General features: G+C 43.3%; 1 protein-coding gene across 3 annotated transcripts in view; it reads right to left on the reverse strand.

The window, feature by feature from the left end:
- Positions 1-26,552, reverse strand: part of MRTFA (myocardin related transcription factor A) — a 151,365-nt gene extending 124,813 nt beyond the window's left edge. For 2 of the 3 annotated variants that reach the window (XR_014784296.1, XM_084809909.1), the window contains exon 1: positions 26,407-26,542. The gene's annotated coding sequence lies outside the window, so the exon portion shown is untranslated. Of the gene's footprint in view, positions 1-26,406 lie in introns of all 3 variants that reach the window. The other variant, XM_084809907.1, reaches the window with a different exon arrangement.
- Positions 26,553-27,549: the final 997 nt, after the last annotated feature.

Here is a 27,549-nt window from a genome sequence, read left to right on the forward strand (position 1 = left end):
TCAAGGCCTTCTTAAAAGTCTGCAATGATGGAGCATGGCGGACCACCAATGGCAGCTTCTTCCAAAGATGTGGGGCAACTGTAGAGAAGGCCTTCTCACATGTGTTCACCCACCTGACTGCTCTCACAGGTGGGCAAATGAGAAGGGCCTCTCTTTCTGATCTTAAAGTGTGGGCAGGCTGATATGGGTGTAGGCGGTCCTTCAAATAACTTGGTCCCAAACCATTTAAGGCTTTAAAGGTCAAAATCAGCACTTTGAATTGGGCTTGGAAACGCACTGGTAACCAATGCAGCTGACGCAGTATAGGCATTATCTGATTGAATCGCCTCGCCCTCACCAATACTCAGGCAGCCGCATTCTGCACAAGCTGGAGTTTCTGAACCGTCTTCAAAGGCAGTCCCATATATAGCACATTACAGTAGTCCAGCCTGGATGTGACTAGCGCATGGATAACTGAGGCAAGGTCTGTCCTCTACAGATAGGGGCCGCAGCTGGCATACCAGCCTAAGCTAGTAAAAACCACTCCTGGTCACTGTAGCCACCTGGGCTTCCCCAGTTAGCTCAGAGTCCTGGAGGACTCTCAAACTGTGCACTTGGTCTTTCAGGGGGAGTGCAACCCCAGCTAAGGCCAGTTGTAAACCTCCATCCGAAGTAGATGGTTTCCCAACCCACAGTACCTCTGTCTTGTCTGGATTAAGTTTCAGCTTGTTCACCCTCATCCATCCCAAAACAGCCTCCAGACACTGGTTCAAGAGTTCCACAGCCTCCCTGGGATGTGCAGATGGAAATGAGAGGTAAAGCTGAGTATCATCCACATACTTATGACATTTCAGCCAAAACCTCCTGATGACTTCCCATACCGGTTTCATGTAGATGTTTAAAAAGCATAGGGGACAAGATAGAACCTTGCGGCACCCCACAGGCTAACGGCCATGGGATTGAACCCAAGTCCCTTAGCACCACCTTCTGAGACCACTCCTCCGAAAAGGACCAGAACCACTTTAAAACTGTGCCTCCCAAGCCCAATCCAGATAAATAATCCAGAAGGATACCATGGTCGATGGTATCGAAAGCTGCTGAGAGGTCCAGAAGAACCAACAGGGTAGCACTCCCCACATCCATTCCCCGGCATGTGTCATCAACCAGGGCGACCAAGGCTGTCTCTGTCCCATAACCAGGCCTGAAACTTGATTGGAATGGATCTAAATCAGGTTCATCCAAAACAGCTTGGAGTTCTGAGGCCACCACACAGCAAAATTTGACACAGGGCGGTAATTATCCGGAACCATAGGATCTAAATTTGGTTTCTTCAGCAAGGGCCTCACCACAGCTTCTTTCAAAGCTGTGGGGACCTCGCCATCCCTCAAGGAGGCATTTACCACCTCAGAGGTCCAGATATCCAGCCCAGCTCTGGCAGATTTCACAAGCCAGGATGGGCAAGGATCTAAAGGGCAAGTACAAGGCCTCAGTCCTCCAAGCAGTTTGTCCACATCCTCACGTTGCACAAGCCGAAAGGTATCCATAACATGACTAGATGGTGCACCAGCCCCGTCCATATCAGACTCTGTCAAAACAATGTCACCCAAGTCAGCACGAATACGAGCGATTTTATCTGCAAAATCTCTGGCAAATTGTTCACAGCGGTCCTTTGAGGGTTTGAATTCTTGTGTTCCAAGGCCTATACTTTAATCACACGAAAGAGCTCTGCTGGACAACACTGAGCAGATGCAAGGGTGGCGGAGAAATAGGATTTCTTCACCACCTTCACTGCCACAGAATAAGATTGCTAATGGATTCTTACCTGTGTTCGATCGCATTTGTTCCGAGTCTTCTGCCATTTGCACTCTAATCACCAACACAGTCGTTTCATTGCCCTCAGCAACTCAGAATACCAAGCAGCTGACACAGTTCTACGACTAGGTCGAGGACATTTGGGAGTGATCATATCAATAGCCCAGGTCATCTCCTCATTCCAAGCCGTGACCAAGACCTCAGCAGGACCACTGGCTAAGCCTGCAGGAAAATCCCCAAGAGACCTCAAAAATCCATCCAGATTCATCAGTCTCCAGGGGTGGACCATCAAATTTGGTCCCCCACCCCTACAGAGATTACAGGTGGCCTGAAGGTCAAAACTGATCAGATAATGATCTGACCATGCGAAAGGAGTCACCACTGGCTCCCCCACCCGCAGATAATTTTCTCCCAGTCCAGCACAGACAACCAGGCCCAAAGTGTGTCCTGCCACATGTGTTGGGCAAGATATTATTTGAGACAGGCCCATAGTTGACGTGGCGGCCGTGAAATCCTGAGCTGCTCCTGACAAAGTAGCATCAGTATGAATATTAAAGTCCACCAAGATCATAAGCTTTGGGGTCCTCAACACCCCTCTAAGGGCAGGTTCATACCAACTGGACCTCCACACACTCCTAACCCAGAGCACATTAAATATCAGCCATCCCCGACCTGGTGCTCTCCAGATATTTTGGACTACAGCTCCCATCAGCCCCACTAGCATGGCCAATTAGGATTGAGAGTTGTAGTCCAGAACTTCAGAAAGGCACCAGGTTGGAAAGACTGTTGTATAAAGTCAAGTGAAGCCATCAATGGCATGTACAGATTGCTATTTAGGGCACACAAAAACGTTTTTTCCATCCAACATATCAATGTGCTGAACACCAGTAAGGACATATGACCAACAGCTCATACAATTACTTTGCCATAGTTACTTTACAACTATTTTGCAATGTGGTCAACTGTATGCACATTGTATTTTCTGCATGCTGAGGGCTGGATTTTGATTGCAGAAAATAGAACCCTGTGGAACTCCACAGGGAAGGTTCAAGGAATGAGAAGTCATCCCGCAGTTTGCATAAAATTCTGTGCATATTACAGCCCTTAGTTACACTTACAGGTTTTTTTTATTCAACTTAACAAGCCTTCTCCTATGATGCAAGAATCCTGTTTAGGCTAATCACTAGCACACAGAATATGGCCTCATCTACATGAATATTAACAAAGAAATTGAATATTACTAACAATAACTTGTACAGAATACTAGCACAGCTACTCCAGGTTATATCACTGCTAATAATTGTATTGCATTAATTGTTGGGACATCATGTTTGAACACAAAGTCCAAATAGAGGTAGCTAGGTTCTGTAGTTTTGTCCTATCTGGATTAGGCCCATGGACAAGCAGCAATTGGCATCCTGGATCCATGTCAATTCTGGATAGCGAAAAAGATTATTTGCTGTCAGCCTTCAGAACAGAATGCACAATGACCTGAGAAACTAGATCCTGAATGACTCCCAGTTTCTTTTTTCAAGTCAGCCCTTTTTGTGGAAGAGCCGTCCATACTATGATTTTGGGTACTCTTGCATGCTCTTTCTTTTTTTCCTTATAATATTTGTAAAGCACTCCATATCTAAAACAGATTTCGGAGTGGTGAACACAAAAGATAAAACAGTAAAATAATAAAAAGATTAAAACACGAGCTTAAAATCATGCTTTTTAAACAACGGAATGTCAATAGAAACCGTGACTGGTCAATTAAGGAATGCCTCCTGGAACAGTACTGTTTACAGAAGGCGCCGGAAACAACACAGTATTGGTGCATGCCTGACCTCCAGAAGCAGGGAGTTCCAAAGAAAGAGGGCCACCACACTGAAGGCTCTTCTCCTGGTGGTCTCCAACTGGGCCATAGGTCCATGTGGAACCACCAGGAGCAAGCCCTCCAATGACTTCAGTGACCAGGCAGGCTGGTAAGGAAGAAGGCACTCTCTCAGGTATCTTGGTCCCAAGTTATTTAGGGCTTTGTACACTAGTACTAAAACCTTAAGCCTGGCCCAGTAGTGGATAGGCAGCCAGTGCAGTTCCCTCAGCAAAGGAGTTACATGCTGTAAAGGGGCAGCTCCCAACAACAGCCAAGCTGCTGCGTTCTGCACTAGCTCCAGCTTCCAGAGCAGCCTTAAGGGCAGCCCCACATAGAGTGCATTGCAGTAATCCAGTCTTGAGGTTACTAGCACCTGTACCACTGTGGCCAAGCTATCCCTGTCCAGGAGAGGCCATAGTTGGCCAACCAGCCGAAGCTTGTAAAAGGCACTCCGAGCCGCCACGGCCACTTGGGCCTCCAGCAACAGTGATGGATCTAGGAGTACCTCCAAACTACAGACCTGATCCTTCAGAAGGGGTGCAATCCCATCCAGAGCAGGAAATGAGCCTATCTCCCAGACTCAGGAACCACTCACCCATAGGGGTTCCGTCTTGCCAGGATTTAGTTTCAGTTTATTGGCCCTCATCCAGCCTATTACTGAGTTCTGGCACTAGTCCAGGACTTGCACAGCCTCTCCTGATTCAGATGTCACAGGGAGATAGAACTCTGTGTTCTTAGCATACTGATGGCACTTGGCTTCAAATCCCCTAATGGCCGCTCCCAGCAGCTTCATATAGATGTTAAATAACATTGGGGACAAGATGGTACCCTGCGGAACCCCATAGCTCCATTGCCAAGGGGCCAAGGAATGGCCACCCAATGTTACTCTCTGAAATCAGCCCCACAGATAGGACACAGTGCCTCTGATACCCATCCCACGAAGTCGATCCAGGAGGATACCATGGTCAATGGTATCAAAAGCCAATGACAGATCAAGCGGAATTAACAGGGTTGCACTCCCTCTCTCGATAAAGGTCATCCATCAGGGCAACCAGGGCTGATTCAGTCCGATAACCAGCACGAAACCCAGATTGGAATGAGTCTAGATAATCAGAATCTTCCAAGACTGACTGCAGTTGTTCCGCCACTACCCTTTCCAGAACCTTCCCTAAGAAAAGTTTGTTTGTTTATTTATTTGTTTGTTTGTTTTTGCATTTATATCCCGCCTTTTTTCCTCTTGCAAGGAACCCAAGGCGGCTTACATTATCCTCCTCCTCTCCGTTGTATCCTCACAACAACAACAACCCTGTGAGGTAGGTTGGGCTGAGAGTCTGTGACTGACCCAAAGTCACCCAGTGAGCTTCCATGGTCAAGTGGGGTCTAGAACTTGGATCTCCCAGCTCCCAGTCCATCACTCTCGCCACTACACTACACTACACTGGTTTATTCATAACTGGGCAGTTTTCTAATACCATTAGGTCCAAAGTGGGCTGCTTCAAGAGTGGTCACACTACTACCTCCTTAAGGACAGCAGAGACCACCCCTTTCTGAAGAGAAGCATTCACCACACCCTAGACCCACCCGGTTAAACACCCTCGGCTAGCTTTTATTAGCCAGGAGGGCAAGGATCAAGAGGACATGTGATCGGTTGCATTGCTGCAAGCACTTTGTCCATGTCATCAGGCAGTAACAACAGAAATTGATCCCACAAAATCAGGCTCATGGTGGCACCTTATCTTCCATCTTGGCATAGCACAGAAATAGCTTATAGCTTTCATTAATCTTCAAGGGGTTCTACCCTGCAGGATATTTCTTTCACTGATATCACTGACTATGGTGAGGCAAGTATTGCACTTGAAAGACTTTACAGGCAAATGCAGGTGAAGTCTTCAGTGGCTCATGCACTCCTATTAGAAATTCTGAAGAACAACAATGAAAGGTTACTCATCTCCCTGAACAATGAAAGGTTTCTCACCTCTCAATATTTATTCTACCCACCCTACCCACCTCACATCAGTTCAACTTTTATAAGAGGACAGTTGGGGCAATCACACAGTGAAACCTATGGAAGTGAATGGCACCCATCAGGATCCCTATTTCACTCAACTAAAGTTCTGCATTCCTTGTGCTTTTTCATTTTTGCACCATAGCTCGATACTGTCAAGAACGCCATTTTCCTCTGAGCTCTGACTGTGTGACCAAGTGTAACTAAAGCAAAATCATTCTATTATGTTTAATTGTCTAGTTTTAACTGTTAAAAGTTGCCTAGTTTTAAGTGTAATTTCAAGTTTAAAAGGAGAATTGGCTAACAATTGTAACCATCTTCCTATATAACTTAATTTTCTTGATTCTTTTCCTCTTAAGAAAAGCAGACAAAAATAGTTTTTACTTTTTTCATATTGTTTTCTCTTTCTCTATTTTATTTCAGCTTTTATGGCAAGCATGATGTACAAACACCATACAATGCAAAAGGAAGAGATTGCTCTACTCCCTCACATCCCTTCATGCTTACGTGAGCAGGTGTCTATATGTGTTTCTTCCATCCAACTTACATTCATAACGGGCAACTATCGTGATAGAAGGAAAGAACAAGAATTTCTTCTAGTCTCTAGGATCCAGCCATGATAATGTGCGCAGCAAAAAGCAAACAGAGAAGTTTTAACGATTTATCTGTTACTCTTTAGTGTGAAAGTGCACAGTCCAATGACACAAACAGGAAGAAATAATATTACCCCACCTGTGTTTGATGCCCTCCTTCATAGCACACCTAGCAAGTTAACAGAGCAAGGATTGCCTTGAGAACTCCAGATACTCGGGTGTATTTACCTGTCTCTACACCTCAGCTCAAACAGCATGTGATCATAGAAATACTGTAAGTGAGCATTGCAGCACTGATGCTTTTTACCAGTCCCACAGCTTCTATTTGTTCTAAGATGACACAGATGTCAAACACTGCATATCTATACCCCTAGGCACTATTCTGCAGGCTCTTGATTGAGAAAGATCAAAACAAGTTTTGTAATCCATGTAGATAAAGAAGCAAGTGTGATAAGGATTTGATAGGTGGCATGCCATGACAGACGAAGGGCCTGCAGCACTGGACCTTGCCTTTTCATTGTTTTGTATTGCCCTGAGCAATATGCAAGGATGAATGGCCAAAACATGTCATGTCCTTGCAAGCAAACTGCAAGGAAATCTATCTGAAAAAGGCTGTGATCCTATGAATATGTAGGTTTCATTTAAATGACTGGGATTTAGAATGTACAAATATTTATTTCTGTCTGCATGCTGTACTCCCCATGTAGACAGACACATAGAAGGGATGCTTGCAAAAAGTACTACTTTTTGACCTCAGTTGTCAACTCTATTAAACAGAGCACAAAATATGCCAACAACATTTAGTTCCAACTTTAAGCCACAGCCACTACCGCATACTTATCCTTGGTTGGATCAGTACCTTACAAGAAGAAATAATAAGTAGCAGGTCAGATCTTTCCTTATCTTTGGTGTGACTGATCCTCCCACTATTCCCTCCTCACTACTGCTAGGGAAGTAACATGCTCAGCCAGCTTCTGCCCCAACAACTTAAGAGCAGCACTGCTGGATCTGACAAAAGGCCTCTTTACTCCAGTATCCTGTTTCCCATAGTGGAAAATCACATGCCTATATGGAGGTCACGGGAGCGACAACATTATCAAAATTGATTCTATGGGCTTCGACTTAGTGAAAAGCCCCAGAGGCTACAGCAGTTAGAACCCCAGAAATATCACTGGTGGCTTTATAATAGACTCAGAAGAAAATGCTTTCTGTATAACCAATCCAGCCAACTCACAGATCAGGATTTGACAAATGCCACTTATTTAAGCATCACCCGCTCAGCACTGATCTACATCATTCCTGGGCAGAGCCTGCACAACGCTGTTTGCCTCACTATTTTTCTGCAGGAAATCTACCAACTCATGATACTCAACCCTCCAAAATGCTGCCATCTGCACAGAGACTGGGATATAGGACTGAGTATTTTTTTAACATTTAGGTAGCTTGTTTTCTATACCTCATTCTGTTAGCAGTAATGTTTCACCATCCCAGATTGTGGAAACTTGTCTATTAAGCAAAGCAAAAATGTTTGAGACTTTTATAAAGATTTCCTGGAATCCTGATGTTTAACCTGGATACAGATGTTAGGCAAGATCACCTTTTCCAGAATCCCACATATAAACATTCCCCTCTCTAGAATAGATTTTCCTTCCCCACATCTTACTCCCTTACACATCCACCCACAGAAACACAGATGCTTTGCTATCTGTATAAGCCTGTTCACTTTTTACGCAGCAGTTGTTCACTGCCTATATATTGATATATTTTCCACTGCTATATTTTTCCCCATGGAAAGAAATCATTTTTTCCATTAAACAGATAAACAAAACATTAACAACAGAGTGCAAGAGCTTGTTACACTGCATAAACATCCACATTCAGTTTTGTAGTGCCAAAATTACATTAGATAGAAAGAGTTGTACAAGGTACATATTCAAGTCTTAAGACATTACATCTCTCCAAAATTATCTCTGTGTGACTGGAGGTGTGAAATCATTTTCTTCTTTGTTCACAAAAGACAAAAATGGAAACCATATTTTTATGAAACTATGTTGCTTTGTCAGCCCCCTAATTCATCTACTGTGGTGAGTAAGTTTCTCAGCTAGTGCCGCTTGCCAAACCCTAGTATGCCACCCTTGGACCATATAGCCTGCTTTGTTTTCTACCCTTTTGCTACCAAAAAAAACCCAATTTCTAAGAAACACCATTCTGTAACATTGATTGGTAGCGCAATGAATGGATATGGTACCAGATTCAGCCATTTCAAGGTTGTAATTCACTTTTTTCAGGTGAAAAGCAAACATACATATATAAAAACAACAGTCGTTGGACATGTTAAAATTTGTATGTTATATCTGTGTCTTCATTTCTTTCCTTAGAGAACAATCCTATAGCTGCTAGACAGTGTCTAGACAGCCATAAGATTTTTCAGTTTCTGGGAACCAAGCTCAGAGCTCAGTTCCAGAAACCACGTTCCTCACCCACTCCCCCACTGCCTCAGAGGTGGCATGGTTCTTCCCCGTCTCCACGCTCATAAATGCAGGGTGGAATGGGCAAAAAGGGGGTGTTCCTGGAGGCAGGGAGGAGACCGCAGAAGTGTCATTACAATGTTTCCTATGCACTGTGCAGCCTCCCCGCATCCCGCTCTGAAGTCCCCAGCTAGACAGCCAAAATTGGCTGTCTAGCCACAAATACAGGGCAGGTGGAGCGCAGAGGAGAGAATCCCCTCCACGCTCCGCCCACTCTGCACTGGATAGTCAGCCGCATCTGAGTTCGGAGGTGGCCGACTATCCCGATAGGGCTGCATCCTTAAAATGGAAACAAAAAGTGCAAGCTCTAAGTATATGTTCCAAGTAAAGCTCTGGATGTGAATATTTAAACCACTATGACTGAGTTTACACAACACAATAACCCACACTCAAGGGTAGAGCGTGGGTTGCCGTTGAACCATGGGTTGTCTTTGAACTGTGGGTTATTGTGTTGTGATAACAACTGCGATAACAAGGCAATAACCCATGTTTCAACAACAACCCACACTCAACCCTTAAGTGGGTTATCGTGTTGTGTGAACTCAGCCATTGTGTATGTGTTGATTTAATACTTCAGTCCAACTACTGTAACTACTGGAAAACCCCTCAGATATTTATACTGCATGTAAAATCATTATGGTACACTTTTAAGGTTTTGTTAACTAAATATAATTCAAGTATGCAAAAATAAGATCACACTCTATTTAAGGCACCAGAACATATTTTATCTAAGAAAAAAACCTGATTTCAAGGTTATCCAGAAAACCCATATTACTGATAAAAATCTATGGGTTCTGAAGTAACTACCTCATTTTGCAGCTGGTAGGAAAATACTTCACTTTAGGCCACAGCTGTAGTATTGTGGCTCTTTCTACACACACATCCACACAACAAGCAAAAAACTGGAACTCACAATAAGTTCCAAGAGAAATGCAAACTATAAATCATCAAGTCATCAGCTAATTTTAAAGAAAGAAGTACAGCTGGAAGATTTTAAAAATCGATGTACCTTATAGTTCCCACAAATTAACCCAGTTCAGTTCCATGCCAGGAGATCCAATCACTGCAAGAGAAACAGAAATCATACAAATTCAAGCCACATTATCTATAACACCCACTGACATCATCTGATCCACAGAGGGCCTAGCGGGGGTAATTTGGCCTCCCACTCCATTCTGGTTCTGTACCCCTGGCTTAGAAAAACATGGATAAGCCCAGTGTTCAGATGCTCCCTCATCCCCTCACGCATGCAGCTTAATAAATTACTTCCCGATTTAATCCAACTGTACTTTGTCCAGAAACCAGAATCAACCCCTAGTATATGGACAATCTATCATTTGATCGAACTGGGAAGTAATTAAGCTGCATGCATGCTAGGAGGATGCACAAACACAAGACTCATCCCTGATTCTCCAAACCATGTTTTCAAGAATCATTAGTATAGTCAAAGAAAACTACTGACAAGCATTCCTATTTTCAATTTAGCTGACCAATCTGCGCCTCGTAAAAGCCTGCTGGATGTCCCACCTCAGATGAGGAGACTGTTCCCACTCTGGGCAGCCTGAGAAGACAGAGCATTGAAAACTCACACACATGCACAACATTTGTTACAGGCTCCCACTTGCAAATATTTATAACTACAGCAGCCTAAGCCCAGCTACCTATCTATCTGGAGGTGCAAATAAAAAGGAACAATTTGCACTATTATGTAATTTTTAGAATAAGAATGTATCTTTTCTCCTTACTCTCTCAAAGAAGTAACATGCAAAGCTAAAAATCCATAACAACCTGATACTGAAGTTTAGAATTAATATAAAATCATAAGGCGTTATCCATAAAAACAATAAATGATAAAACATACTAAAGTCAACCTAAACTAATAAGACATGACACTTTCAAAGAGCAACAGTTTGAAGACATTTGCACCTGGTTTGCATGTAATAGTGGCAAACTGTAGGTTAATTAACCCACGATTTGCCTCATCCACTAACAATTTGAATATTCAATTCCAATCAGGAGATGCTATGTGAAATTCAAATCCAGACACTACAGATTAATTGTGGGTTGAACAACCCACAGTTAACCTAACAACCAATAGTAGGTTAACTGTGGGTTGTTTAATCCACAATTAACCTATAGTGTCTGGGTTCAGACATCACGTAGCAACTCCTAATTGGGAGTTGAATGTTCAAAAAGACTGCGGAACACGCCCAGTATGTGCTGAAACAAATCATGGGTTAATGAAGTCACAATTTGCCACCGGTATATGCGAACAGCCTTTGTATATGCTTTCCATATGTCTATACATTAATAGAACTTCTAGATGACAGCTCCACTAGTGACCATCACACCAAGGTGGGAAGTACTTCAAAGAAGCACAGGAATGTAACACAATGACCTGTACATGTAATGTACATTACATTACTTTACATGTAATGTAAATTCACAGGTTGTTTAACCCACAGGTTGTTTAACCCATTTACCTGTAACAGAACTTCTTTCAGGAGCTCTGACCAGTCACACAAGGAGAATTTCACACGCACAATCCACTCAGTCTTGTGCACTCACAATCCCTTGACTAACAGACTGGGTTTGGATGACTGCAACGGGGGAAGAAGCCATCATGGCTTCTCCCCCCACCCCCACGCATGCTGCACACACGACTGCCATTTGCATTATTCCCCACGCTACAGCGATGGTTGGCATGTTGTCCAAATCTGGCAAGCAGCGAGGACATTGTACCCACCCTACAACCCACAATGTGCAGTACAGGTTGTGGGGTGTGTACGAAGCCCCCACCCTGATGCACACTGGGTTCAGACAGCATGCCAACCTGTGCTGCAGTGCAGGGAACAATGCAAACGGCAGTCACACATGCAGCACACAAGGGGGCTGGGGGAGAAGCCACTATGGCTACTTCGCCGGTTGCGATTGTCCAAAAGCACCCACAGTTTTAATTATCCTCTCCTGCCAAGGAGTGGGGGAACCACTCAGTGCCTTCACTGAGCCACCATGGAACCTCCCAAGAATAGCAGGTAAGATGAAGGATTATCACTGCACAAAGCCATTCAAATATCTGTTACAGGAAATGCGACCTCTTTCTTCTTTGTAACTCTTGTGCTGTCCCACAGTGGATAATAAGAAAGGTGACTTGCCACGAAGTGTGAGTAGAGGCCTCATGAAACTGAAGCACTGCTTTCCCAACAACTGCTTCGTTTCTGGTATTGACATTTATAGAGTAATGCTTGGTAAGTCAATGGCATGGACCATGCTACCGTTTTACAGATCCAGCTTGGATTCTAGTAGAATGTGAATGCACTTTCAGACACTGTACATGAGCTAGGTTATAACAAGTTCTAATAGCTCAAAACAATCCATCCAGAAATAAGTTATGCAGAAGCTCTTTTTTCCAAAACATAAAAAAGGGTGCACCCTGAAATCGTGCGCCAGTTGTAAATAAAAAGAGTAAAGACAGAGACTAGGTTCCGATGACACAATAACCCTCAGTGGGTTAAATAAGCCACGATGGCTTATTTAACCCATCATGAATTATGTCATCCTTCGGGAAATTTTTAATCCATGATGGCTTATTTGGCCAAAATAACCCACTCTGATAACCCACAGTCTGCAGTAGGGGTTATTTAATACACCACGGGTAATTGTGTCATCTGTTGGGCACCGTGGTTACAGAGTCACACAACAAGAGTGGTTCAGATTGCTGTCATCACTCTGCTTTTCGTGGGAGTTACACTTCTTAAATTTTCCTTAGCGCATATTCACAATTGCGGTATTGGGGACACGTTAAGGCCTGTAGGCCAGTAATGTCTATGGGGAGAAATGCGCAATTCCACTTTAGCAAATGAGTGAACGAGTGCTACAGTTCTATATGAGGTTTGGTCCAGATCCTGCAAACCCCCAAGGTTTTATAGCCACTACACTACACTACACCACCCTGAGCAGTGGTGCGGTTACATCCATTGACAAAGGAGCAAAAATACCGGGTGACTCATGAAGGAGCGAAAATCCCGAGTGCACCAAATGGGATGGTGGCTATAAAACCTTGGGGTGTTGCAGGATTGGGACCAAACTTCATACCCAGCCTCTCCTAGTCAGGAGGCACCTGATCCACCATCAAAACCCTGTGCAGTTACCCCAGAGGCGCAAAAATCCTGAGTGGACCAAAAAGGCTCAGGCTTAAAAGTCTCAGGCAGAGAGTTTCTGGAACAATGTCTGTGAATCAGCTCCTACTCATGTGTTCCTTGATTACCAAGCTGTCTCCACTGGACCTCCCTGTGCTTGGACCCTTGGAGGTCCTCAAACCTGCTTTTGGAACTGACCCTACCTTGTTCTCTGCTTGGACTCTGCCTGCTCAGACCTAGACTGCCTTCTGACCTAACCTTGGGGCTGAAGATTTGCTGCCTTGGCCCCACTTCAAACAGAACATCAGGTTATACATAAGTTCATGAATTTATAAATTATAAAATTACTTCTTTAAACAATGTAACTTCCTGACAGGAACCTGTGAGCATAAAGATTGTAGATGGCAACTGAACAGCGAGAGTGAGTGAGGGAGAGAGATCATACACTCAGCAGAAAATGGTCTAAAGAAATCTGGCACACTGTGAGAGCCTACTGATCAAGTCTATTGCTGAGATTTGATATAAAATGTTCATGTGGGACTTAAAAACAAAAAAATGAACAAAAAAAGAAAATGGGCAGAAGAGAAAATCTCCTCAAGCCCCAACAGCTTACAGTAAGTATCTGTGGACAGGGTATAGAGTTGGAAAGATGCCTTACCCATCTCCAGAGCAGTGTGCCCCCAGGTAAAATACTCAGGTTTGGGGATGGCAGCCTCTAGAGTTACATAGCACAGTAGTGGAAGGCCATGGAAGGGAGGGGGAAGAAAAAAGGTGACCTTTATCCCTACCACCAAAGGAAGATGAGGGCCTTCAGCTGAAGAGCCGCACATACATTGTTAACAGTAACATATGCGGGCAGGTAAGTGAATAATTTGTGGACCTATTAGCAAGGCTCTTATAGTGTCTGCAGGTGTACTTTCACTCTAATTATCTGGGAACTATTATGAAAAATAAAAATGGGCATAAGTAGCATTCATTGTTTGGCATATATGTCAGACAAAACCACAAATATTTTTTCCCCTACCTCTGTTTTTTCCCAGCTACATGGTATAACTGTACTGCAAAAAAAGTATCAGGGTTTTTTCCCCTGAGAACATAACGTCAACTGTAAGAGATGCAGAAGTCTTGTCTTGCTAATAAACTTCTCAATTCAGTGGAAATATTTATACACCATTGTTTACATGTCGAGGCCAAACTGTTGCTATTCCAGCAATTACAATGGTTATCTGACTTCACTAGTGGTGACTCAGAACTTAAAGAGTAGTTGAGCAACATGGAAATTCTCCAGCTGGCACTAAGAAAAAGTCACTGATCTGAGTGCAACAACTGGGGTTTTATCCCTTCTCCTCAACCAACAATGAAGACCTCTGCAATATGCCTCTCCTATTATATATTTTCAAAGCCCAAGTAAACCTTGTTAGAACAACAATCAAGAGGTAGGGATCCTTCATGTTGTCTAATATAAGTAATTAAATATAAGTTCCTCATTTTTATGTTGTGGGGGGGGGCAGAGATTTTGTTTACTGATTCCTGTATTACCTGTTATGAAAACCAAAAAGAACAGTGTTACAAACAAGTTTCTATACACACAATGTATCTTTAGGGAACAACTCCCTAAAGGCAGTCTAATTTGATTTCCAAAGCACCACACTCTCCCAGGGAAATCACCATTAAGTTTTATTAGAATATTCTCATTTCTACTCCTAATCAAGACCTTCAACATATCTAATTCATCTTTGAATGCTGGCAATTCGCAACTGAAGACAAAAGCAGAGTAGACCAGGGAGGAAATGCTTGGCAGCACTTTTCAAACTCAAGGACCCAACAGGAACCCCACTCGGAACACCCTTCAACTTTACAAGTCAAGCCTACTGTGGAAATATTTTGTTTACTTTTGGCATAAGACAATGGAAAGGCTTCTGACACAGACAAGTTAATGAAGATGTAAAGCAAAGTAAAAAGCCAATGTCAGATCAAATTCCCTACTCTGTTTCTGGTTGAAAATGCACATAACCTCTCCAATGGTAAGAAAAGACCTTTCCTCCAAACAAAAGTAAATTTGAAAAATGCATGCTGGAGCTGAAAGGAATGTGCCTGCTGTTGCTACCACTGTTTTTCCATCATCTAAAAATGTACACATGAATTGGAAGGAAGGCTCCTACGAAAGGTCTGTGTTTCAGGTGACTCTCTTCAAAGACCAACTGCTAACCCAACTTTTGTATGTTTAATTAGAGCATCAAAATTAAGTACCAGACCAGGGCCACAAAATGAAAATTGCCCTCTATACAATTACAGAATGCAATCAAAGTAGTCACACCACAAAACATACTAGGAAGAAAGAAATCTCATTAAGCTACTTTGCTCCATTCTGACCTTGAGAAAATGACAAAGGCAGGGATAGTCCAATGACACCCCAAATGTGGCCCCAAGCAATTCCAGCACATCCCTGGAAGCCTCACCAAGTTATTTATTTATTTATTTATTTAAGTGCCCAACATTGCACACAAAGCAAAATAGTTACACATTTTCAGAAGTTTCAAGAGAAATATACTATACTTAAATGTTATTATTCCAGTCCTTCCACCTGCTCTAAGGCAGGAGTGGGATGTTTCAAAACAGCAGTCCTAAATTATTACAACCAACAATGTTTAGCACACAACAATCACAGAACATGACATTAAGGTACATGATATACAACAAAAGAAAGTTGAGCAAAATAAATACTAGCTCAACTGCTACTGGTAGAAGCCAAAAGGATTCCTCTATCCACACAAGTTTGGTTGGCTGTTTAGTCAGATAATGATGACATATTCAAGACCTGTAATTCAAGCCTCCAAGATTTAAAAAAAAAATCCAAGCCCAGATTGAAAAGATGTGAAAAAGTGATAGGAACATCTTAGAATACCTGGACACTTTTTACAAAATTTATTCTTTAAGTCACAAAGCCCTTATTGCAGAGTGTACATTATTTGAGAAGCTATCATCCACACAGAGTGGGTCAACCTGTTAAGAGCAGCAAATATGCAATGGGATGGGTTTTATCACCATCAGATGTTTTAAAACAGAATTAGTTTGCAATTCTATGAGAGCCTCAGCCTACTGCTAAAACATAATGATCCTGTGGTTAGAAGTCACACTAGATCATAGATTAACGTGACATAAACATACCTAGGTAAGGCTTGGGCCAGTGTATGCCCACTTCCCCAACCTCCTCCTGTGTGGCTGAGAGGAGGAGGTTGGAAGCTTTCCTTCTGTATTTTGCTTAACCTTGGCTCAGTGTGTCACACAGATTGACAAACTGAAGCAAATGTTAACTATGGTTTGCTTGAAACAAGCCAGCTTCAAACTATGGGATACGTACCTGGCTTCTTTCAAACAAACCATATTTAAAGTTAGCCATACAGTTTAGGTTTCAGATGAAACACTAAAATGTGGTTAATGGGATATGGATGTGAACGTTTCCAAACTCCTTCTCACAACTGCACCAGAGGAGAAGAGGGAATGGCTACCCCACCCTTCTGGCACAGCTGTGAGGAGTTTGGAAGCTTTCACTCCATTTTCTATTAATCACATTTTAGTGCTTTATCCGACTCCTAAACCATATGGCTAACATTAATTATGGCTCATTTGTAACAAGCCAGTTTCATAAACTGCATGACAGCCAAAAGCAGGCAATGTACTCCAAATTACGAAATATTTCATAACATTATCCAGCACTATCAAGATACACCATGGTTATAATCATAGACAGCGTTTGGACAATCAGCAGGGGAAACAACGCAGTGTTGGTAGTTTCTCCCACCCGCACCACCGGGATTACCCTAACTACCTACGCTGCATCGCAGGTTGCCATGTCATCCAAAACTGGCACTCACCCTACAACCCACACTGTGCAGTATGGGTCACGCAACCAGCACATGCAAGGGCAGGGGAAACAACCAATGCTGCATTGTTTCCCCCGTTGATTGTCTGAACTAAGCCACTGAATTGGAAGGAACCATTTAGCCACAGAGTCAAATCCCCTGCCCAGTGCAGGAATGTTCAAGTGACTATTCCAGAATTTCCTTCACTAGATGGTTGGAAACCTTATTTCCAATGTAAAGTTATCCACAGAAATTTTATTCTTGCCTCTATGTTCTTTAAACCTGAATAAGCTCCACCCTTACTGAAGCCTGCTTCCTAAGAGCAACCCCTCAGCCATCTCTTTTAACTATATCTCATAAACAACTTTCAGTTTCCCTAATCATGATTGTTACATTGGATCCGTTTCTTATAATATAGTTTCCTTGTTCATGAGTGATCAAATACTAAGACAGTATTCCAACATGTCATATAGTATCATGAGTAATTTGTACTGCTATTTTGAAAGAGCTGTGGTTTCCAAACAAGACAGCAAGTATAGAATATTAATTTGTGACAGAGACAAGTGGAACTAGCACACCAAAGGAGCCAGTCAGCCTTGGGCCTGACACAGCAAAGAACAAACTCATTTGTTATGAGTTGCAGCTATTAAAACTAATGAAAGGTCAATTTTGCATGGCTCCAAACCAGGTAAGTTCAACAAAGCATCATGTGAAACAGTTTTGGAGAGCAGAAAAGAGCTACTGGGAAAACAGACCAGGATGGCTAGAAAGGAGAGGAAGAGAAGTAGGGCAATTAGCTGTTGTAGATCATGACAAAGATTCAAGACAAATCTTCTGCAAGAAAAGCATCAAATGGGATGAAAGATTTAGAAATTCTTTGTTAATTAGAATTTCAGTCTCCAATCTATCTCCATAATTATATTCCTGCTGGGAATCAGCAAAATTTAATATACCTAATCTCACATGAAAACCTATTGTTCTGTAAAATGCTTTGTAAATACAAACAATTTGAAACAGCAATCTGATTTTTAGGATTGTCAAATTATTGCCCCTTTTGAATTTATTAGTTGTACATCACTCCAGTTAAAACTCCAAGTTAAAAGATAAATATATATATTCATTACAGCAACTTAAAATATGTTTCTGAAATTGAGTCACAAAGATAGATGATAAACTATTAATGTTATTTTTCCACGAAGTACTTTAAAAAATATTTCCATAAAAATCAGAGAGAGTGTGTGTGTGTGTATATTTAATATATTACATATATATGCATACGCGCGCGCACCCCCCCCCCCAAGATTTAGTAGCATTTAGTTCAATTATTAAAAGTTACTGCCTTCTCCATTCCAAAAGAAACTGAAGTTTACAGCAAGGATGAGGTCATTCCTAGATAATTTCTGGAAGTTACACTACTTTGCCCAACCCTAAAATATGCCCCTTCAGCAAAGGAGATCGTTACCTTGTCGTGGTGCTGGAGCTGGAGCACCTCAATGATGTCGTGAGCTAAACCATGAAGGAGCACCCAAGGTGGGAAGGTCATGGCGGAGAGGTCAGACTAAATACGATCCCTGGGGAAGGAAACGGCAACCCACCCCAGTATTCTTGCCATGAAAACTAAATGGATCAGTACAACCAGAGATATGTCGGTATACCATCGGAAGATGGGACTCCCAGGTCGGAAGATGGTCAAAAGGCTACTGGGGAGGAACAGAGGATAAGTTCAACTAGCCCCAGATATGGTGACGCAGCTAGCTCAAAGCCGAAAGGACGGCTAGCAGCCGATGGTGGTGGTGGTGAACGACGAATCCGATGTTCTAAAGATCAACACACCATACGAACCTGGAATGTAAGATCTATGAGCCAGGGCAAATAGGATGTGGTTATTGGGGCGATGTCAAGATTAAATAGAGACATTTTGGGTGTCAGTGAACTAAAATGGACGGGAATGGGCCACTTCACATCAAATGACCACCAGATCTACTACTGTGGACAAGAGGACCACGGAAGAAATGGAGTAGCCTTCATAATTAATAATAAAGTGGCTAAAGCAGTGCTTGGATACAATCCAAAAAATGACAGAATGATCTCAGTTTGAATTCAGGGTAAGCCATTTAACATCACAGTGATCCAAATATACGCCCCAACCACAGATGCTGAAGAAGCAGAAGTAGATCAGTTCTATGAGGATCTGCAGCACCTACTGGATAGTATGCCAAACAAAGATGTTATTTTCATTACAGGAGACTGGAATGCTAAGGTGGGTAGTCAAACGACACCTGGAATTACAGGCAAGCATGGTCTGGGAGAACAAAATGAAGCGGGACATAGGCTGATAGAATTTTGCCAAGACAACTCACTGTGCATAACAAACACTGTCTTCCAACAACCTAAGAGATGACTTTATACATGGACTTCACCAGACGGTCGACACAGAAATCAGATTGACTACCTCCTTTGTAGCCAAAGGTGGCGGACATCTGTGCAGTCGGTAAATTCAAGACCTGGAGCTAATTGTAGTTCAGCTCACGATCTTCTTATTGCACAATTTAGAATCAGACTAAAGAGAATAGGGAAGACTAACAGATCAGTTAGATATGAGCTCACTAATATTCCTAATGAATATGCAATGGAGGTGAAGAATAGATTTAAGGGACTAGATTTAGTAGATAGGGTCCCGGATGAACTATGGACAGAAGTTCGCAACATTGTTCAGGAGGCGGCAACAAAAAACATCCCAAAGAAAAAGAAAACCAAGAAGGCAAGATGGCTGTCTGCTGAGACACTGGAAGCAGCCCAAGAAAGAAGGAAAGCAAAAGGCAACAGTGAAAGGGGGAGATATGCCCAATTAAATGCAAAATTCCAGAGGTTAGCCAGAAGAGATCAGGAATTATTTTTAAACAAGCAATCCACAGAAGTGGAAGAAGATAACAGAATAGGAAGGACAAGAGACCTCTTCCAGGAAATTAGAAACATTGGAGGTAAATTCCAGGCAAAAATGGGTATGATCAAAAACAAAGATGGCAAGGACCTAACAGAAGCAGAAGAGATCAAGAAAAGGGGGCAAGAATATACGGAAGATCTGTATAGGAAGGATAACAATATCGGGGATAGATTTGACGGTGTGGTCAGTGAGCTAGAGCCAGACATCCTGAAGAGTGAGGTTGAATGGGCCTTAAGAAGCATTGCTAATAACAAGGCAGCAGGAGATGACGGTATCCCAGCTGAACTGTTTAAAATCTTGCAAGATGATGCTGTCAAGGTGATGCATGCCATATGCCAGCAAATTTGGAAAACACAAGAATGGCCAACAGATTGGAAAAAAATCAACCTATATCCCCATACCAAAAAAGGGAAGCACCAAAGAATGTTCAAACTATCAAGCAGTGGCATTTATTTCACATGCCAGTAAGGTAATGCTCAAGGTCTTGCAAGGTAGACTCCAGCAATTCATGGAACGAGAATTGCCAGATGTACAAGCTGGGTTTAGAAAAGGCAGAGGAACCAGAGACCAAATTGCCAATATCCACTGGATAATGGAGAAAGCCAGGGAGTTTCAGAAAAACATCTATTTCTGTTTTATCGACTATTCTAAAGCCTTTGACTGTGTGGATCATAACAAACTGTGGCACGTTCTTGGTGGTATGGGGATACCAAGTCATCTTGTCTGCCTCCTGAAGAATCTCTATAACGACCAAGTAGCAACGGTAAGAACAGACCACGGAACAACAGACTGGTTTAAGATTGGGAAAGGAGTACGGCAGGGTTGTATACTCTCACCCTACCTATTCAACCTGTACACAGAACACATCATGCGAAGTGCTGGGCTTGATGAAGCCAAGGCTGGAGTTAAAATCGCTGGAAGAAACATTAACAATCTCAGATATGCAGATGATACCACTTTGATGGCTGAAAGTGAGGAGGAGCTGAGGAACCTCATGACGAAGGTGAAAGAAGAAAGTGCAAAAGCTGGGTTGCAGTTCAACCTCAAAAAAACCAAGATTATGGCAACCAGCTTGATTGATAACTGGCAAATAGAGGGAGAAAACATGGAGGCAGTGACAGACTTTGTCTTCCTAGGTGCAAAGATTACTGCAGACGCTGACTGCAGCCAGGAAATCAGAAGACGTTTACTTCTTGGGAGGACAGCAATGACAAATCTTGATAAAATAGTTAAGAGCAGAGACATCACACTGACAACAAAGGTCCGCATAGTTAAAGCAATGGTATTCCTGGTAGTAACCTATGGCTGCGAGAGCTGGACCATAAGGAAGACTGAGCGAAGGAAGATAGATGCTTTTGAATTGTGGTGCTGGAGGAAAATTCTGAGAGTGCCTTGGACTGCATAAGATCAAACCAGTCCATACTCCAGGAAATAAAGCCAGACTGCTCACTTGAGGGAATGATATTAAAGGCAAAACTGAAGTACTTTGGCCACATCATGAGAAGACAGGATACCCTGGAGAAGATGCTGATGCTACGGAAAGTGGAAGGCAAAAGGAAGAGGGGCCAACCAAGGGCAAGGTGGATGGATGATATTCTGGAGGTGACGGACTCGACCTTGGGGAAACTGGGGGTGGCGACGGCCAACAGGAAGCTCTGGCATGGGCTGGTCCATGAAGTCACGAAGAGTCGAAAGCAACTGACCGAATAAACAACAACAAAAATACGCCCAAAATAAAAGCCCAAAGTAAATTTTACAAGAGCTCATTTTTTGCCCCGATACTTGAGGAGAAAGCAAAAGGAAATACTATAAATATATACAGCCATGTACTCCTGTATACACTATGGACCAACCAACATGATTTCAGAACCTCTCACATGAAACACAATATCTACTTAGAAATAATTCTGATTGATTTCAAATGGACTTATTCCTAGGTAAGTATGTATAGGATTGCAGCCTAAAACAGTTGCATTTAAAATATGAACAGACAGTTTTAATTTACTGTATAGTACAAAACTAAAAACAAAGGCCGAATTCATCATTCATCCCTATAGCCCAATGCTAATTTAAAAAAACTGGATGGGGAAAAGTAAAAGCCAGGTAAGATTGGGAATAAAAAGCCTAGGCAAGAAATGCAGTAAGCAGATCATCTATAGAAATCAAGGGCTGGATGGTGTGTTTGCCTACTGACATCACGTACATGCATGCAGGACGCTGTACCTGCACCCACCACTATCAAAGTCTGCAGCTTTCTGTGATCTTGCACAAACACAGATACACACTATACTGGGAACTAGCTGGTGTGGGGGAAAATGAAGATATTTGATCTAGAGATTTGTTCTTTCACTTTGCTTTCCCAACCTCTTCACATCTACATGCTATTTCCTGTTGAAGTGAGTAACACGATTGAAAACAAAATGCTGTGTTTCAGATCTACAGATGTCTCACTGAAATTCAAGCAGTCTGGTTTTAACAGGATGGTGCCTTCTAAGACAATTTCCAACAGCCATGAAATGTCTGAACAGATAAGAGTTTCATTACAACTAAAAGACAAACGTAGAGAAAAGGGCAACTAAAGTGCTCAGGAATATCCTTCTGCCTTTCTTCATAGGATGTTTGAATATTTGCATAGAAAAAAATATACTGATGGCTGAGGGTCATGATAGAGGTTTATAAAATTATGAACAATCTAGAGAAAAGGGAAAGACAAATTATGCCCCAAAACATAACTTTGTGTCAACCAATGAAGCTGCCTGACAACAGATTCAGGACATAAAAAGAAATATGCCAACAGCATATAATAAAGCTTGCAGATTTCTTTGTCACATGTTATTGTGATTGCATTAGCAGACACTGCTTTTTAAAAGGATAGTTCTAACAGCAGCTAATGCTAGGGACAAGCAACAAAAGATGCTATCACTGTCATGCTTTACTGGATAGATGACCACTGAAGAGTACTGGACTCTACTAGTCTTACCAAATTCCTAGCAACTCTGATATTATAAATATTTGGCACACTGCTAGCATGGTATGTGCCTGCAACCTACCACCACTACTTCATGTTTCATTTTTTTCCTTTTAAACTTTGATCAAAGGTTGCATTATGAACTATTCTACCAAACAAAAAGCTGATGATTCATAGGGAAAGGGCTGAGAGAATATACCCTCTGCTGTTACTTAAAATGCAGTTTGGTATTCCCATAGTAAGGAGCATCAAGGAAGAACAGTGAGAGAACTCCACGATGTTTCCCTATCTGCCAAATAATTTATCAAGTACCTCAACTGGACACTATGCAACTGCACATATGTAATGTTTATTTCAAAGAGACACTGGCTTGGATCCTAAGATAAGTGGAGGAAAGTTTCTCATCTCCTCCTCCCCTCTGCACAAAAAGTCTCTTCAGAAGCTTGGGGGCCATCATGGACAATGTGGGATGGAGCACAGGGGGCTGCTGGGGAAGAGGAAATCACCCAAAATCAAGCAGAGGTTCACGCAATTTTGGGTAATTCTCTTTCTCAGCACATTGGTCAGGAGAGCCCTTGACCCCCAGGCTTCCTGGAGCTTGCAGGTAGCTACAGGGAAGAAAGCAGGACAGGGAACTTAAGGAAGTTCAGGGAAGGGAAAGTTAACTTATCTTAGAAACCAAGTCAAATTCAGTACATACTAGAGTGCACACACACATTGCAAATGTGAATGCATATAAGTTATTGCTGCTGATTACATGATCTTATAGACCAGTTTTTCAAAATGCTGAATATTATCCACTGCAAAACAAAAATGTTCCAGGTGTGTTTAAATAGCATTTTTAAAACCTATTTCTTTTAGAGGGGCGACAAAGCCCAGCAGAGAATATTTTTATCATGACAGTAGATGGACAGGGCCATGACAGCTTCCAGTATGCTATTACATTATGCCATCCCTCACCAAAATCCTTAAGTTCTTTCTAGAAACCCACTGTAATTAACAGAGATGTTTTTTGCTCTAGTTCTGTCATCCAGCTATTACATACAAGGCAAGAATAGGTCTGGGATGCATGCTCATCAGTGAAGAAAGGGCCTTCAACTTCTTGATCAGAAGCAGAAGAAAAGTGTGGTTGGCAATAAATTATATCCAGGAAATGCATGAGTATCTTTCAAATCTAGAAAGTCTTCACACATTCAAAAGAGAAATGCTAATACTGGTATACATACCAATTGCTCATCTGTTTAAGGTATAGTAGCAATACTGTGTGGAGTCATACCATCCATGTGAAGAAGAGCAAACTGTTGAGATAGCTGTAAAACGGAAATCCTGTTGGAATTCTTCCAGCCTTAGAATGCCTACCAGACTTCGCATCCTCATGCATTTTCTGTCCACCTGTACTAAGACACTTTAATGCTTTAACTAGTTACCCAATCCAAACCTAAAATTCCTTATGTACTGTTTTCCCACACTACTCCTTTAATCTGGTGAGTTGCACTCAGGTATATAAACATAAAAACAGATGGGATGAGATACGCTCAACATATTTGTCACATCAACAAACATGCAAACTCTTTGCTAAATAACTAGATAGGAACATAGGGTTAGATCCAGATGTAGGTGCATGCAGTTGGGCTGGAAGAAGCAGGCTCCCCCACCCCCATTTCCCCAAAGGAGCCCCTCCAGCTCTTTGAGCATGCTACACAGAGGGTCAAGGAACCCTGTTGAATGGGATGGGCAGTGCTACATAGGGGAGGGAGGATCCTGCCAAAATGGGTGGAGGCACGTTCCATGAACACTCTGTCTCCACCCAATTTTCAGAGATCTCCCTTTTCCTCACACCACAGCCCACCCCCATTCACCAGAGTCCCACAAGCCTCTGTGCAGCATGATCAAAGAGTTGGAGGGATTGCCATGGGGAGTAGGGGGCAGGGAAGTCCGCTTATGTCAGCCCAGTTGCACATGCCAAAATTCAGTTCAACCTAGAGTCACATAAAGGCTATATAACACAGGACTGATCTGACAAAATCACTCCAGTGCATGAAAGCAAGTAGGAATTTTTTCCTCACAGACATACCTGTGATGTGGCAAAAACAAAGAGCTATGTTTCACCTCAAAGTAGGGGTAGGCAACCCGGGGCTCTCCAAATGTTTCAGATTACAACTCCCATAAGCCCCACCCAGCAAGGCAAATAGTTAGGGAATATGGGAGTTGTCATTCAAAACATCTGGAGGGCTTGACCTTTATAAAAGAGTCCACTTCATCAGTTTTATCTCATGAAGAGGGCTTTTCTACAAAAGCTTATTCCACAACAAATATGCTAGTCTTCAAGGTGACAGAAAACTGTAGTTTTTGCTACAACAGAATAACACAACTACCCTTCTAGAAGTTACTACCATGTGATATTGAGATGCTTTCAAAATGGGAAACTGAAGAGAGTCCCCACATCATCAAACTTTGACACAGGATACAACCCTCCTATCCAGTGGATTATCCAGTGTATGCAGAAGTGAGAGTATGATCCTATTCACTGGATCACTGGGAGTGCAATGGCCACGAAAGTGCTAGAGAAGCCTGTGCTTGCATTTTATGAATGATATATTCATATCCTGCTTTTCCTCCAAGGAACCCAAAGCAGCACACATGATCCTCCTGCTCTCCGTTTTATCCTCAAAACAACCCTGTGAGGTAGGTTAGGCTGAGAGTCAGTAACTGGCCCAAAGTCACCCAGTAAGCTTCATGGCCTAGGGGGGATTGAGACTGGGCCTCCTGAATCCCAGTCCAACATTCTGACCACTACACCATACTGGCTAGCCTCTAGCCCAGGGTGAGCCAGCCCCATACATCAAACTCCAAGCACAGGATTCTGGTTAGCATTAAAAAACACTCTTCCCACTCTGTGCTTAAAGCTGAATCCTGCATGTTCTAGTGGGTGTTTGTAACCAGCTCACTTCATACAGCTAATGACCCTGCACATAGGTCCAAAGAACACAGTCTGCAATTATAGAACAGAATCAGGAACTTCTGGCTTTCCCGAAATCCATTACATAGACGGCCTGCATAATTAAAGGTCTTCCTGGGAGGCAGCTAGATCTCTTGAGAAATGCATGGATTTGTTACTGATGATGGTAGTGGTCTGTTAGGTTTTTGTCATTCTTTCAGCAATTCACTATAACTGCTTAGCATGGCAAAGAAAAACCCCAATGGCTTATTTACGGCGAGCAAGGAATGAGAAACACGTTCAGATGAAAGGACACGGCAGAGGGGGCGTTACAGGGAAAAGCCTTGCGGCTGGCTGTGCAAAAAGCACTGAAGCAAATCTATGGGAGAGAACGAGGCATTCACCGCAAGGAGTAAGGGGGCGAGAGGGGCACACACCAAAGTCACGTAGACTGAATAAGGCGCCATCCGTCGCGGAAGGGCTCTCAACTCTGATTCACGGCAAAGGAAAATGGGGGTGGCCGGCACTGGCTCGCTCGGAAGGCTCCCAGAAGATGAAGGGCGCGGTTCACCCACTGCCCTCACCTCGTGAGGCAAGGGAGGGCCGTGGCGCCCCGGACCAAGGCCGGGTTCTCCCAGCAGCCGGGACAGCCCGGTTCGTGCTTTCCAGAGGGGCGGCGCCCTGCCCCATAGATGGAGGAGCCCCTGAGCGGGAGGGGCGAGGGAGCTGGCGCGTCTCCCTCGTGCAAGGCCGAAGCCTGCCTGCCTGCCACTCACCTGGTCACGACGACATCCCAGCTGCCGACGGCCCGCCGTCCTCCCCTTCCGGAGCTACCACCACCCGCAACGGAAAACTTCCCCGGGCGCGCAGAGACCCAACCTCGCCGCCGCCGGGTCGGCTCCTCACAGCCACGGAAGCTCCCGCCCACCAACGCCCGAGCTCAAGACCGACAAGTCACGCAACCAATCAAAAGGAGCCGAGCCGAATGAGCGATACCAGCGCCGGTCAATGGCTGCCGAGTAACTTTGGGTGCTAACAGGGCTCAAGGCAGAGCGAGGGAGAAAGAGGCGGGCGGGGCAGTAAGAGGTGACTGAGGTATAAAACAGCCAATCAGAGAATAGAAATTATGTCATCGGCAGTAGGTAAGTGCTCCGAGCCGTGGTGGTGAAGGAAGGAAGGAAGGAAGGAGGCGGAGAAGCCCTTAAAGCGACAGTGCACCAATCTTTGTAGCGGTTTATAACTTCCCTATATATGCTTTAAGATGCATGCATGCATACGTATCATCGGCTCCCATGGATTCAGCTCTCTCACCTTTTAAGAAATATGTCTTACATAGCAACATCCGAAGCACATTACTTAAAAGAAAGGCAGTATCCCCCATGCACACTGACTTAGCAAACCCCTATGGTTTTCCCAGTAGCAACGTATGGCTGTGAGAGCTGGACTATAAGGAAGGCTGAGTGCAGAAGGATTGATGCGTTCGAACTGTGGTGCTGGAGAAGACTTACGAGTCCCCTGGACTGCAAGGAGGTCCAATCAGTCCATCCTAAAGGAAATCAACCCTGAGTGCTCATTGGAAGGACAGATACTGAAGCTGAAGCTCCAATATTTTGGCCACCTAATGCGAAGAGAAAACTCCCTGGAAAAGACCCTGATGCTGGGAAAGACTGAAGGCAAAAGGAGAAGGGGACGGCAGAGGATGAGATGGCTAGATAGCATCACTGATGCAATGAATATGGACTTGAGCACGCTCCAGGAGAGAGCGCAGGCCAGGAAGGCCTGGCGTGCTATGGTCCATGGGGCCACGAAGAGTCGGACACGACTGAACAACAACAACATTAAACTCAGTGGAACTTCCATCCAAGTAAACCTGCATAGGATCAGGGAGGTTGACTGAAATGCGACTCGCTTCCAAATAA

The sequence above is a fragment of the Heloderma suspectum genome, chromosome 7 (genome assembly GCF_057233095.1).
Source record: "Heloderma suspectum isolate Gila_16-S chromosome 7, 16-S_ref, whole genome shotgun sequence".
In the NCBI taxonomy this organism is placed as follows: domain Eukaryota; kingdom Metazoa; phylum Chordata; class Lepidosauria; order Squamata; family Helodermatidae; genus Heloderma; species Heloderma suspectum.